Here is a 15,209-nt window from a genome sequence, read left to right on the forward strand (position 1 = left end):
TTAATTTTTATTATTTTTAATTTTTATATATTATATACATCTGTATTTTGTACTTAATCTTGTCCTAACTCACGTTAGTAGTCTTCTCTTCGTGACCAGTGATATTTTTTGATTAAATATTGAGATCATTATTAATCTAAAACTTGTTTGTTTGAATTTGAGTTACAAATACAATATTGATTCTGACCTTAGAAACTTTTAGAATAGAAAAGTCAATTAAGTTCACAAAGTATTTTCATAAAATGTTAATTAGGACCTAGGTCGAGTTGAGTATAGTATGTACCTCAGAATTGCTCATTCTTGTATTAACATCTTATTGTTGTATTCAGTTTTTCATTTGGGTAGACTTATTTATTCAAGTTATTATTCACTGGAATTACAAAGTGCTCAGTAATATTCTTGAACTGGATCGTTAATTTGGAATTGTAGTGAATTAATACAAGGACATTTTTGATTATATTCTTGTGATACATCAAAAGACTGTCAGTATCGCTCTCCAGGCCACTGGTACATGAACACATTCGAGACTATAGGCATCATCACATTCAATATCGGAATTTATTTGGGATACCAATATAAATCAAACGGATCTTTATACACATAGACTTGTGTTAGAACATTTAGGACTATTTGGGATTTAATTCACACTACTGTAAGTTTTTTTAGTTTATTGACTTTGTATTATAGGCACAAAAAGAATATTTGTTGAAATTTACAACCCGTTTTTATCTTCTCTGTTATGTTTCTTTGTTTAAGAACATATAGACGGAACGCAGGGCAAATCAACTTCCCGCTATAACAGACATAAAGTCAACCAAACACCATAAGACACTAACGGGGTTCAAACTTGATGAACTGCATCAGTAACATTTACAACCGTGTATGCATCATGCAATTTTATATCAAGCTATTGCCACGGATATTCAGAGGTGAATTGTTTTATTTTATTTTGGGGTATATTTATATTTAACTGAATCGTGACTATGTGTCAACTTGTCATTAAGGTGTGATATGCATACTTTACTGAAATATCGTACCTTTGAAAAGAAAGGAGGGTAATTCATCTGAAAACTTGCTTAAATATGTCCAAAAGACGATTTCAGGACATACATATGTACATGCATGCATGCATCCATCCATGCATCTATCCATGCATGCTTGCATCCATCCATCCATACATACCTCCATACTAACATCCATCCATCCATCCAACATCCATCCATCAATCCATCCATCCATCCATCCATACATGCATCTACGGGAGACGATGGCGTAGCTGCAAAGTAAGCTTTTGTTTATCCTTCTTTCTAGCTCTCTTTTCAGCTTGTTTTATTCTTCTCTCTTCCTCTGCGTTTTGAATTCCCTGCCTGACAGCTAGACGCCAGCTGGAACGGTTGTTTAACTCGCCCAGTCGTTGACATTGATGTTTGCCGTCTTCATATCCTTATTGCAAACATCTTTGTAGCGCAGATGTGACTGAGACACTTATCTCTGTTAAATGTCAATGTGACTGGGACACTTTTCTCTGTTAACTCCCCATATAACAGGTTCTTGGGAATGCGACCTGGTCCATTCTCTTAACATGGCCAAGCCAGCGAAGGCGCCTCTCACTGAGAATGGAGAACATGCTGTTCATGTTGGCGCGTTCTAGAACCTCTGTGTTGGGTACTTTGTCCTGCCACTGGATGTGCAGAATGCTCGGCAGACATCTCAGGTGGAAGCTGTTAAGTTTCCTCTCGTGTCTTGCATAGGTGGTCCATGTTTCTCTGCTGTAGAGAAGTGAACTGAGTACGCAGGCTTGGTAGACAGGCAGTTTGGTCTTCTCTGTGAGGTTGGGGTTGTTCCAGACTCTCTGGTTAAGTCTGGCCATCACTGCTGCTGCCTAGGCAATCCTGCCGTTCACCTCAGAATCAATGGAGAGTGAGCTGGAGATGTTAGACCCGAGGTATGTGAAGTTCTCGACAACTTCCAAGTTGTATTCATCGATGGTGACAGAGGGAGGGTAGTCTGCGTCCTGGGCTATGACGTTCGTTTTCTCCAAACTGATGGTCAGTCCAAATTTCTTACAAGCATGGGAGAGGCGGCATACCAGCTTCTGCAGCTCATCTTCCGTGTGTGATGTCAAGGCTGCATCGTCGGCGAAGAGCAATTCACGAATGAGTACCTCTGTGACTTTAGTCTTAGCACGGAGACGGGCGATGTTGAACAGCTTGCCGTCAGCCCTGGTATGGATGTACACTTCCTCGCTGCAGTCCTTGAATGCGTACTGGAGAAGCATGGAGAAGAAGATGGCAAAGAGCGTCGGCGCAAGGACACAGCCTTGTTTTACTCCAGTGATGACTGGGAATGCTTCAGATGTTGCGCCATTGAAGCACACTGTGCTGTGCATGTTCTCGTGGAACGACGTGATGACACCAAGCAGACGTGGGGGGCAGCCGATCTTCTGCAGGAGTCTGAAGAGTCCACTCCGACTAACCAGGTCAAACGCCTTCGTCAGGTCTATGAAGGCAATGTAGAGGGGCATCTACTGCTCGCGACACTTCTCCTGCAGCTGACGAAGTGAGAAGATCATGTCTACAGTTGACCTGCCGGCTCGAAATCCACACTGGGACTCTGGGTAGACGCAGGAGGCTAGGATCTGCAAGCGCGCCAAGGCAACACGGGCGAAAGCCTTTCCGACGATGCTGAGGAGGGAGATGCCCCGATAGTTGTTGCAGTCACTACGGTCTCCTTTATTTTTGTACAAAGTGACGATGTTGGCGTCACGTATGTCCTGTGGGATGTATTCCTGTTCCCAGCAAAGGCAGAGGAGTGTGTGTAGGGGCTGGAGCAGTGCTGGTTTTCCGCTCTTGAGGACTTCAGGCAGAATGCCGTCGGTTCCAGGAACCTTCCCACAGGCAAGGCAATCGATGGCTTTTCCGAGCTCGTCCAGGGTGGGCTGTGTGTCTAGCTCCTCCATGACAGGCAGGTCTGGAATGGCGTCCAGGGCAGTTCCAGTGACATTGTTTTGGGTTGCATATAGCTCGAGATAGTGCTCAACCCATCGCTGCAGTTGTTTCCCCTGGTCTGTGAAGACTTCGCCCGTCTTGGCCTTGAGGGGGGCGGTCTTGTATCTGGGGGTGTGTGGCCTGTCGCATTTTTGATACCCTCATACATTCCTCTTGTATCCCCGGTGTCAGCAGCTGTCTGTATACTGTTGCAAAGGGTCAGCCAGTAGGTGTTGGCACAGCGGCGGGCGGTCATCTGGGCGTTGTTCCTTGCAATCCTGAGGGCTTGTAGTGTTCTGGGGCTAGGTGCAGCCTTGTATACCAGGAGGCTCCATCTCCTCCCAGTTTGCCTCATACCAGTCGACATTCTTTCGCTCCCTCTTCCCGTAATCTGTGATGGCTGAATTGTACACAGAGTCACGGATATGGGACCACTTGGAGTCAATGATGTCATCAGGTGTCACTTTGGTGAGGGCTTCCTTCAATTTGCTGATGAACTGCTGTGTTGTCTCTGGGTTGCTTGCACAGCAGGTTTTGATGCGTGGGTGACCCTTCTTCTTGGCGTGGTGCAGCTTCTTGGATAATATTCGCACCTTGCTGGCCACGAGGGAATGGTCCGTGTCACAATCGGCACTGTGGTAGCTGCGGGTGAAGAGGACACTGGCCAGTTCTGCACGCCTTGTGATGACGAGGTCTAGCTGGTGCCAGTGGCGTGAACGTGGGTGTCTCCACGACACCTGGTGGATCTCATTGCATTTGAAGAAAGTGTTGGTTACACATAGGCTGTGGGAGCAGCACATCTCCTACAGTCGCTGACCATTCTCGTTGATCTTGCTCCTTCCGTAAAAGCCGAGACAGGTGGACCAGGCCTCATGGTCAGCTCCCACTCTACCATTGAAGTCTCTTAGTAAGTAAAGGCTGTCATTGTTGGGGATACTGGATATTGCCTGATCCAGAGCCTCATACATACATACATACATATATGCACACACACACACACACACACACACACACACACTCCATACATACATACATACATACATACATACATACATACATACATACACACACACACATTCCATGCATACATACATACATACATACATACATACATACATACATACATACATACATACATAACTACATACATACATACATACATAGAACCCCGAGTGGCCGAGTGGTCTAAAGCGCTCTCCATTACGGATCACTGCCATATTACCTCTGTCTGCATGGGTTCGAGTCTCGGATTCGGCTACTGTTGGTATGTGAGAAAGCTTGCCAGTAGCTTCTCGAGGGTCGGTGGTTCTTTCCGGGGATTTCCCGAGTTCTTCCTCCACCATTAATACTGGCCGCCATGTATAGTCTATGCTGAAAAATGGCGTTAAACCATACAACATACATACATACATACATACATACATACATACATACATACATACATACATTCATGCATGCATGCATACATACGAACATACATGGATATTCATGACTTTTCCAGAAGTTTTTCTTCAGAAAACTCCTTTTATTAGTTTCGTCCTACATGTGTATGAAAAGCCTTTCTTGTAGAAAATTATTGACTAGTTGCCAAAGAATATTTCTAAATACTTTTAGACGTGAGCATTAACATATTGCTTAGACAAAGTAAATGATTTTGTCCCTCTTATCACTTGGAAAGAGAAGAGATTCATTGTAAATGAAAAGCTTGCTGCTGCTGGTAATTTGACAACGGTCTAGAAGGGCCATATCCAGCTGGTAATTTGACAACGGTCTAGAAGGGCCATATCCAGTTGGTAACTTGACAGTGGTCTAGAAGGATCATATCCAGCTGGTAATTTGACAGTGTACTGGAAGGGCCATATCCAGCTGGTAATTTGACAGTGTTCTAGAAGGGCCATATCCAGCTGGTAATTTGACAGTGGTCTAGAAGGGCCATATCCAGCTGGTAATTTGACAATAGTCTAGAAAGGTCATATCCAGCTGGTAATTTGATAATGGCCTAGAAGGGCCATATCTAGCTGGTATTATGACAATGGTCTAGAAAGCCCATATCCAGCTAGTAATTTGAAAATGGTCTAGAAGGGCCATATCCAGCTGGTAATTTGATAACGGTCTAGAAAGGCCATATCCAGCTGGTAATTAAACAGTGGTCTAGAAGGCGATATTCAAGGACAGCTCTTTTGCTTTATATACATACAGCGATACACGCAACTATTATTTACCTGTCAAGAAATTGTCAAGCGAGATGCCAATTCATTTTCATTTAGGTTCCAGGTGATATTTAAAAATTGATTATTGTATCCAATTAATACACTTAAAATTAACGTATAAATTCAAGACAAGTAATACTATGCAGTCCCCATTGAAACCCCTTTAACATTCTTAGCCAGCATGTATTACATAATCAAATCCGTATCTACCTGCTTCGTAAATCTACTTGTAATATAGTCATTTTATTTGTAATATAGTCATCTTACTTGCAATAGAGTCATCTTACTTGTATTATACTCATCTTATTTGTAATAAGATCATCTTACTTGTAATATAATCATCTTACTTGTAATAGAGTCATCTTACTTGTAATATGGTCATCTTATTTGTAATGTAGTCATCTTATTTGTCATATAGTCATCTTATTTGTAATATAATCATCTTTTTTATAATATAGTCATCTTACTTGTAATATAGTCTTCTTAATTGTAATATAGTCATCTTATTTGTAATATAGTCATCTTACTTGTATTATAGTCATCTTACTTGTAATAGAGTCATCTTACTTGCAATAGAGTCATCTTATTTGTAATATATAGTCATCTTATTTGTAATATAGTCGTCTTATTTGTAATATAGTAATCTTACTTGTAATATAGTCATCTTATTTGTAATATAGTCATCTTATTAGTAATATAGTCATCTTACTTTTTATATAGTCATCTTACTTGTAATAGAGTCATCTTACTTTAATATAGTCATCTTACTTGTAATATAGTCAACTTATTTGTAATATATATAGTCATCTTTCTTGTAATATTCAACTTACTTGTAATAGAGTCATCTTATTCGAGATTGTATCCAAAGCGCAATGTTGAGGCGTTTTGTTGAATTATGATTTAGTTGGGCCATTAATCTTTGGCGAAATAAACATCTGTTATTTATTTTCCTAAGGACAGGATAATAAAACTGCACACAACAACTTCATCAGCTATGTTCAGTTTTGGACCGTGTCCACAGCAATTATTATTTGCACTTACATGATTTCCCGATCATAGGTTCTGTATCGTCATAGGACATGATCTCAAATCAAATTGATAGCACACTTTAAAGGCAAACTAATTCATACAAAACGATATCAAACGAGGCCTCAGTCATTTTTCACCATACGAATTTATGTTTATTTATCCGTTTGATTATCCATTCGTCTGCATAATCATCAGTCAGTCCGTTCTCTCTCTATCTCTCTTTCTCACACACACACACATATACATACACATCATTTATGATTCCTGCGGTAGGTTTAAAAAAGAGCCAGAAATAGCCGAGTTACCTCTACTTATGGTAGTACAAAGAAATAAAGAGCAGTCATTATAAATCAATGCATTAAGGTTTAAAATTGAGAGTATATATATATATATATATATATATATATATATATATATATATATATATATATATATATATATATATATATATATATATAACTGGTATCCTATCTTGATCGGTTTAAGACACAGCATATTTACTACACATACTCCAGGGGACATGTATTCTTTATATAGAAAAGGAAAATTATGGAAGAAGTATTGTACTATTTGTTTACCTTAACTTCAACACGACTAAAGTACAAACCAAATAACTGATGTGGTGAAATGGTTTTGTAGAACATATATGTTACTGGCAGTGACACGATGGACAGAAAAATTTACTACTTGAATATCTTTCTCACATGACAAAAGCAATTCATTTCGCTTAAATTTGTCATAACATATGAAATTTTATTTTCTAAAGCAATTTAGATGAAACAAGGATCAAAGACAAGACATCCCGTCCTGCTTTATTTTTACGTATGTTGAAATTTTGGACAAATTCAATATTTCAGATCACACTATATATATATATATATATATATATATATATATATATATATATATATATATATATATATATATATATATATATATATATATATCGCTCCGGTGGCCTAGTGGTTAGAGCGTCCGCCTCGGATGCGGGAGGTCGTGGGTTCGATCCCAGGCCGGGTGATACCAGAGACTTAAAAAATGGTACTGACAGCTGCCTCGCTTGGCGTTCAGCATTAAGAGGTTAGTGTTGGGACTAGTCGGCCTGGTGTCAGGATAATGTGACTGGGTGGGACATACATGTCTGCGGCATGATGCCCCAGTGCTAGACATCACTATAAACTGCCACATTGCAGACATCGTAGCGATATGACTGAAAAATTGTTAAAGCTACGTTAAAAATAAAAATCACATCACATCACATCACAGATCACACTATACAAAGATTGAATCCTCTGCGGTCTATTAAACGAAGAACGAAACATCTCATTTGAACTGTTTTGGCCCTTTCTGAAGAGTCTTTTGAGCAGGTACTCTTAAAGTAATTACAGCTGTCCGTTCACGGCAGCAAGCATTACTGACATTGACCGAAGATATACGTAAACCATCTGTCACCCTTTCAAACGAAACTAAAAAAAAAAAAAATTCTCTAACCACTTCCCTCCAAAAAAAACAACAACAAAGACTCCTAAAGATCAAACAAACAAAGCAATTAAGCGGCGCCTTCTTTGGCCTTTTACCTACGACCAAGTTAGGTAATCAGTACTTGTTGACGATTATGTGTACGTCCCCAAGATTTCCAGAATTCGATCCTTTGAAGAATATACAAGCTAAGACCATAGTAAATCTTTTGGTTAAGTTTTTCACACGTTGTGGCCTTCCCAAATCTTTCCAATCTGATCAAGGGTGATATTTTATGTCTGGAATTTTCCAGCAAGTTTTGTTTATAGTAGTCATCCAGGAGTCTAGATCGTTTGCCTGTCACACTTTGGAAATGTTTCACCAGATATTAAAGAGTATGATTAGGTCACGTTGTTTTGACACACGTAAATATTGGGACGAGGGTGTCCATTTGATATTGTTTGCTGTTTGTGAATCAGTTCCAGAGTCTTTAGGCGTTGAACCTTTTCAGCTAGTTTTTGGGTATATTGTCCGTTTACCATTGAAGTTATTAAAAACAAAAACAAACGTATTTCAACTGAAGAGTAAAAAGAAATTAACCTTCTTGACTATTTCTTTGATTTGAAATACAGAGTACAAAAGGCTTGCGAGACAGCATAAACTAATCAGTTCAGTAACGATTGAAATTGACATATGACAAACATACAAATGAAATGAGTTTTGAGCCAGGTGATAAAGTTTTTGCTCTGTTACCTGAAGCTCAAAATCCTCTTCAGGCTAAGCATTTTGGTTCATATAAAGGAAAGAAAGTGACTTAAATTACATTATAAGTACTCCTGGGAGGAGAAAGCAGAAAATAACTTTGTCACATAAACATGTTAAAAGAGTATGCAAACAGAGATAACCATGTATATTATTCAGTTTACTTAATTTTACCTGTTCCACACTGAGGATTTAAATGAAGATGTGAAATTGAACTGTATTAACTTTGAAGCAATCAATCTTCACAGTTTGGAAATCTTGATCCAATCTGAACCAGAAACGTCCACATCTGCTGCCACAAGATATGAACGAATTAAAACAACTATTAAGAGAATTTGAATACTTTTTTTTCTCCAAATATTCTATCACAAACAGATAAAATCTACATAGACGTTCAACTTGTAGATTCAACACCAACGAAACATAATCTTCTCAAACAATACAGTTTTAAGACAGAAGCTAAATATTTGCTGAAGAATGACTTCATCGAACAAAACAGAAGTAACTAGAGTTAACATGAATTCTAGTGCCAAAACAGATAATACATTCAGTATGTGTACTGATTACAGAAGCGTAAAGAGTGTCATCAAAACAGATTCATTTCCAAAACCCAGGATCGATGAATGCATTGGCAGAATTACAAATGCGAAATATGTCACCAAATTTGATTTCTTGAAAGGATTCTTGCAAATTCCACTTAATGAAAAGTATAGGTAATTCCAGCTTCGTGACTCCAGATAGATTTTACCAATATAACGTGATGCCATCGGGATGAAAGGTTCTCCCAGTATTTCCAACATTTGTACATTATAACAGAAAAACATCTGGAATATGATATTGTGACTCTTAAATAAATGACGCCATAATCTACAACGAGACCCTAAAACAGCACTTGGAAACCATCCATAAGTTCTTCGATTGGCTCAGTAAAGCAAAGTCGGGAAGCTAAGTAAAAGTGACTTTTGCCGTGCTTGTGTTTCATAGAGGTTTTATTTGACTGTGTTATACAATATGTCATAATATTGTATAACACAGTCAAATAAAACCTCTATGAGCTAAGGTTAAGGCCTATCAGTAAGAAGCAGCCGATGCAATTTTCGGGTACGGCTGAACATTAACGGACATTTTGCTATAATATTTCCATAATTGCCGACCCCTTGACCAATTTGTTAAGTAATAAAACCAAGTTTTATTGGTCCGGCAAATTTCAGGATGCTTTTGACAACTTAAAAGCCATACACAAAAGTGTACAAGTTCTTTCAGCTCCCGATTTCATTAAAATCATTTAAAAGGTCTGTAGATGCAAGAAATGTAGGGTTGGTGTAATATTGATACAGAAAGACAAAAATGATAATTCTTAGTACTTGCCATGGTTGATGGTTTCTCTACTGTAGCACCAAGTTCCTAAACACCCGTGATTTTTGGACTAGAATCAATCCTTTTCGACTGATGAAACTGTGGATGTGAATAAACTCATGAATATCTCTTGATCATACACATGTCAAAGCTAGCATTTTCTGACAATATTTCGCACACATGGTATATCTCCCTGCTAAACTAAGAGTCATCCATTGTGTTATGCATATCTGTATTTTCTGTAACTCCAGGTCCGTAATTTTATTGAACGTTTATAAATTGTATTCATGGTTGTAAATTGTACAGAATATATTTAGTTAGACATGCCTGCGTGACCAGACTCTGAGTTTGTAAAGGGCGTAAAAGGTACATAGGATCTATAAATAAATGCTTATATATATGGTGACAAATACTAATAATAGTCTTATGGACGACGTTGGCCTCATTTCTCATTGGTTGTTGGGGTTTATATGGTTCTATCAGAATTAAGTAATTTACAAGACTTTGACCTCATTTCTCATTGGTTGATGGGGTTTAGATGGTTCTATCAGAATTAAGTAATTTACAAAATTTGGTCTTATTTCTCATTGTTTGGTGGGGATTAGATGGTTCTGTCAGAAGTAAGTAATTTACAAGACTTTTACATCATTTCACATTGGTTGGTGGGGTTTAGATGGTTCTGTCAGAAGTAAGTAATTTACAAGACTTTGGTCTCATTTCTCATTGGTTGGTTTGGTTTAGATGGTTCTATCAGAAGTAAGTAATTTACAAGAATCTGGCCTCATTTCTCATTGGTTGATGGGGTTTAGATGGTTCTATCAGAATTCAGTAATTTACAAGACTTTGACTGCAATTATCATTGGTTGGTGTGGTTTAGACGGTTCTATAACAATTATGTAATTTTCCGTTAGTTGGACTATGTCACATGAATAGATGTTTCGCAATAAACAAGTAATATGATGTGTCACGTGGGGGTATGTTGTTATATATAGTCACAAAGGAAGTGTATATAAGGACTTAACTGAACAATCAGATATTAACTTTTTTTTCTTCCCATGACTGTATCTTGTATTTTAAGATAACGTAAACCTTTTTACATGACCTTTTAATCTTGGAAAGTTCTAGAAGGCGTACCTGACTTTTGTCTTATTTGCAAGTGATAAATATGCTGTTTTACAGATACTTCAGTTCTATGTATACTTTTAAATAGAAGCTTTCGAACATTTTTGAAGCAAACTTTTTTTTTTTGTACGAATTTAATTGGAAAATAACCCACATTCTGATCGCATAATTGCGTCTTAGGTTTATATAAGATTCTGAAGTAAAGAATAATTTTTATTCCTTCTTTATGTTCAGTGTCTGAAATCATTTTTAGTTGTGTACAGGTATAATTTGAGAGGAACAATTCATTTAAAAGTTATTCACTGAAATTACAAAGTTCTGATTGATATTTGCGACTAAATCACTAGTTTGGGATTACCGTGAATTCATTTAGGACGTTCTGGATAATATCAGTGTGATACATCAAGACTCAACGCAGATCAGCTCACGCAAAACTATTTAAATTTTCACTTTTGTATTCTAGGGAATTAACTTATATACTGAATTTTAATAAACTTGTTGGTTTTGCTTCACTTACTTAGATATGTATGATCTGTCATCTAATCAAATAACTCTTTGTCACTGAAAACACGTTAATCAGGTTTTGAATAAACCAGATAAATTTAGGTTCTTGAGAAGTTTCTATAATTCTTTAGTATTCTTACTGATTTGCATGTCATTTGTAAAATATTCCAGTTTGTAATGGCTCACTTGGGCAGTTACATGATTTCTCCGTTTCTCATTGTTAACTCGGTTTAATTTTGACAAAAGTTGCTGCTATGTTTAATTGCAGTATTTATAATGCTAACTGGGTAGTGGTTTATAATTCTAACTGGGTAGTGGTTTATAATGCTAACTGGGTAGTGGTTTATAATGCTAACTGGGTAGTGGTTTATAATGCTAACTGGGTAGTGGTTTATATTGCCAACTGGGTAGTGGTTTATATTGCTAACTGGTTAATGGTTTATATTGCTCACTGGGTAGTGGTTTATAATACAAAGTAGGCACTGGTTTTATAATACTAACCCGATGGTAGCTTTAAAATACTGATTGGATTGTGGTTACTTATTGCATATTAAAGTGCAACTATTTCCATTACAGGGTTAGCAGTATAAATACATGATCAATAAGTGAGAAGCTGTTATATGTGCTGATTTCTTGAAGCTGTTATATGTGCTGATTTCTTGAAGCTGTTATATGTGCTGATTTCTTGAAGCTGTTATATGTGCTGATTTCTGGAAGCTGTTATATGTGCTAATTTCTGGAAGATGTTAGATGTGCTAATTTCTGGAAGCTGTTAGATGTGCTAATTTTTGGAAGCTGTCATATGTGCTAATTTCTGGAAGCTGTTATAGGTGTTGATTTCTGGAAGCTGTTATATGTGCTATTTCTGGAAACTGTTATATGTGCTGATTTCTGGAAGCTGTTATATGTGCTGATTTCTGGAAACTGTTATATGTGCTGATTTATGGAAGCTGTTATATGTGCTAATTTCTGGAAGCTGTTATATGTGCTAATTTCTGGAAGCTGTTATATGTGCTGATTTCTGGAATCTGTTATATGTGCTGATTTCTGGGAGCTGTTATATGTGCTGATTTCTGGAAGCTGTTATATGTGCTAATTTCTGGAAGCTGTTATATGTGCTGATTTCTGGAAGCTGTTATGTGTGCTGATTTCTGGAAGCTGTTATATGTGCTGATTTCTGGAAGCTGTTATATGTGCTAATTTCTGGAAGCTGTTATATGTGCTAATTTCTGGTAGCTGTTATATGTGCTAATTTCTGGAAGCTCTTACATGTGCTGATTTCTGGAAGCTGTTATATGTGTTGATTTCTGAAAGCTGTTATATGTGCTGATTTCTGGGACCTGCTATGTGTGCTGATTTCTGAACGCTGTTATATGTGCTGATTTCTGGAAGCTGTTATATGTGCTGATTTCTGGACACTGTTATATGTGCTGATTTCTGGAAGCTGTTATATGTGCTGATTTCTGGAAGCTGTTATATGTGCTGATTTCTGGAAGCTGTTATATGTGCTGATTTCTGGAAGCTGTTGTATGTGCTGATTTCTGGAAGTTGTTATATATGCTGATTTCTCGAAGAAGTTATATGTGCTGATTTCTGGAAGCTGTTATATGTGCTGATTTCTGGAAGCTGTTATGTGTGCTGATTTCTGGGACCTGTTATGTGTGCTGATTTCTGAACGCTGTTATATGTGCTGATTTCTGGAAGTTGCTGTATGTGCTGATTTCTGGAAGCTGTTATATGTGCTGATTTCTGGACACTGTTATATGTGCTGATTTCTGGAAGCTGTTATATGTGCTGATTTCTGGACACTGTTATATGTGCTGATTTCTGGAAGCTGTTATATGTGCTGATTTCTGGGAGCTGTTATATGTGCTGATTTCTGAAAGCTGTTATATGTGCTGATTTCTGGAAGCTGTTATATATGCTGATTTCTGAAAGCTGTTATATGTGCTGATTTCTGGAAGCTGTTGTATGTGCTGATTTCTGGAAGCTGTTATATGTGCTGATTTCTGGAAGCTATTATATGTGCTAATTTCTGGAAGCTTTTATATGTGCTGATTTCTCGAAGAACTTATATGTGCTGATTTCTGGAAGCTGTTATATGTGCTGATTTCTGGAAGCTGTTATATGTGCTGATTTCTGAAAGCTGTTATATGTGCTGATTTCTGGAAGCTGTTATATGTGTTGATTTCTGGAAACTGTTATATGTGCTGATTTCTGGAAACTGTTATATGTGCTGATTTCTGGAAACTGTTATATGTGCTGATTTCTGGAAGCTGTTATATGTGCTGATTTCTGGAAGCCGTTATATGTGTCGATTTCTGGAAGCTGTTATATTTGCTGATTTCTGATCCAATTGAACGAGACCACATAAAGTAATTATATCTAACCACTTGTTTGGAAAACAGTTCAGGGCATCAAACGTTTGGCAATGAGACAATGCCATTTTTGTATCGAGTGGCATTGTGCATGTTCTCCTCAATCCATTGTCAGTGTTGCATATCGTGGCATTGTACATTTTTATCTCAGTCCATTATTAGGGTTGCATGTCGTGGCATTGTACATTTTCATCTCAATCCATTGTCAGTGTTGTATGTCGTGGCATTGTATATTTTCCTTTCAATCTATTCAGTAAGACTAACTTTAGCCTCAGTAAGTCTTTATGTTAATGATGTTGGGAAAGTGGTCGCATATTGAGGATGCGTTTGAAGCCATATAGATTGTGCAGTCCTCAGCTCTTGTGTTTTGATGTAAGGAACATTTTCTGATACACAGATAACCCATCCTCCTCCATCATGTTTGTCAATAATGTCTTTAATCACAGGTGTTTGGACACCTGGCACAGAAAAAAACTTCACGTGTTTTCAGTTATGTAGTCGAAGAAAAATTTCACAAAAACTAGTCATTTTAAATACGTCCTTTGGATACAAACTGAAACGTGTCACACTGAGTCTGTCGTTTGGTCATAAACTAAAACCAGTCATATTTGGTCCATGTCTTGGTCATAAACTAAAACAAGTCATATTAGGTCCATGTCTTGGTCATAAACTAAAACCAGTCATATTAGGTCCATGTCTTGGTCATAAACTAAAACCAGTCATATTAGGTCTATGTCTTGGTCATAAACTAAAATCAGTCATATTAGCTCCATGTCTTGGTCATAAACTAAAACCAATCATATTAGGTCCATGTCTTGGTCATAAATTAAAACCAGTCATATTAGGTCCATGTCTAGGTCATAAACTAAAACCAGTCATATTAGCTCCATGTCTTGGTCATAAACTAAAATCAGTCATATTAGGTCCACGTCTTGGTCATCAAACTAAAACCAGTCATGTTAGGTCCATGTCTAGGTCATAAACTAAAACCAGTCATATTAGCTCCATGTCTTGGTCATAAACTAAAACCAGTCATATTAGCTCCATGTCTTGGTCATAAACTAAAACCAATCATATTAGGTCCATGTCTTGGTCATAAACTAAAACCAGTCATATTAGGTCCATGTCTTGGTCATAAACTAAAACCAATCATATTAGGTCCATGTTTTGGTTATAAACTAAAATCAGTCATATTAGGTCCATGTCTTGGTCATAAACTAAAACCAGTCATATTAGGTCCATGTCTTGGTCATAAACTAAAACCAGTCATATTAACTCCATGTCTTGGTCATAAACTAAAACCAGTCACATTAGCTCCATGTCTTGGTCATAAACTAAAACCAGTCATATTAGGTCCATGTCTTGGTCATAAACTAAAACCAGTCATATTAGGTCCATGTTTT

Source organism: Sinohyriopsis cumingii, chromosome 8 (assembly GCF_028554795.1).
Source record: "Sinohyriopsis cumingii isolate HCF-2022 chromosome 8, ASM2855479v2, whole genome shotgun sequence".
In the NCBI taxonomy this organism is placed as follows: Eukaryota; Metazoa; Mollusca; class Bivalvia; order Unionida; family Unionidae; genus Sinohyriopsis; species Sinohyriopsis cumingii.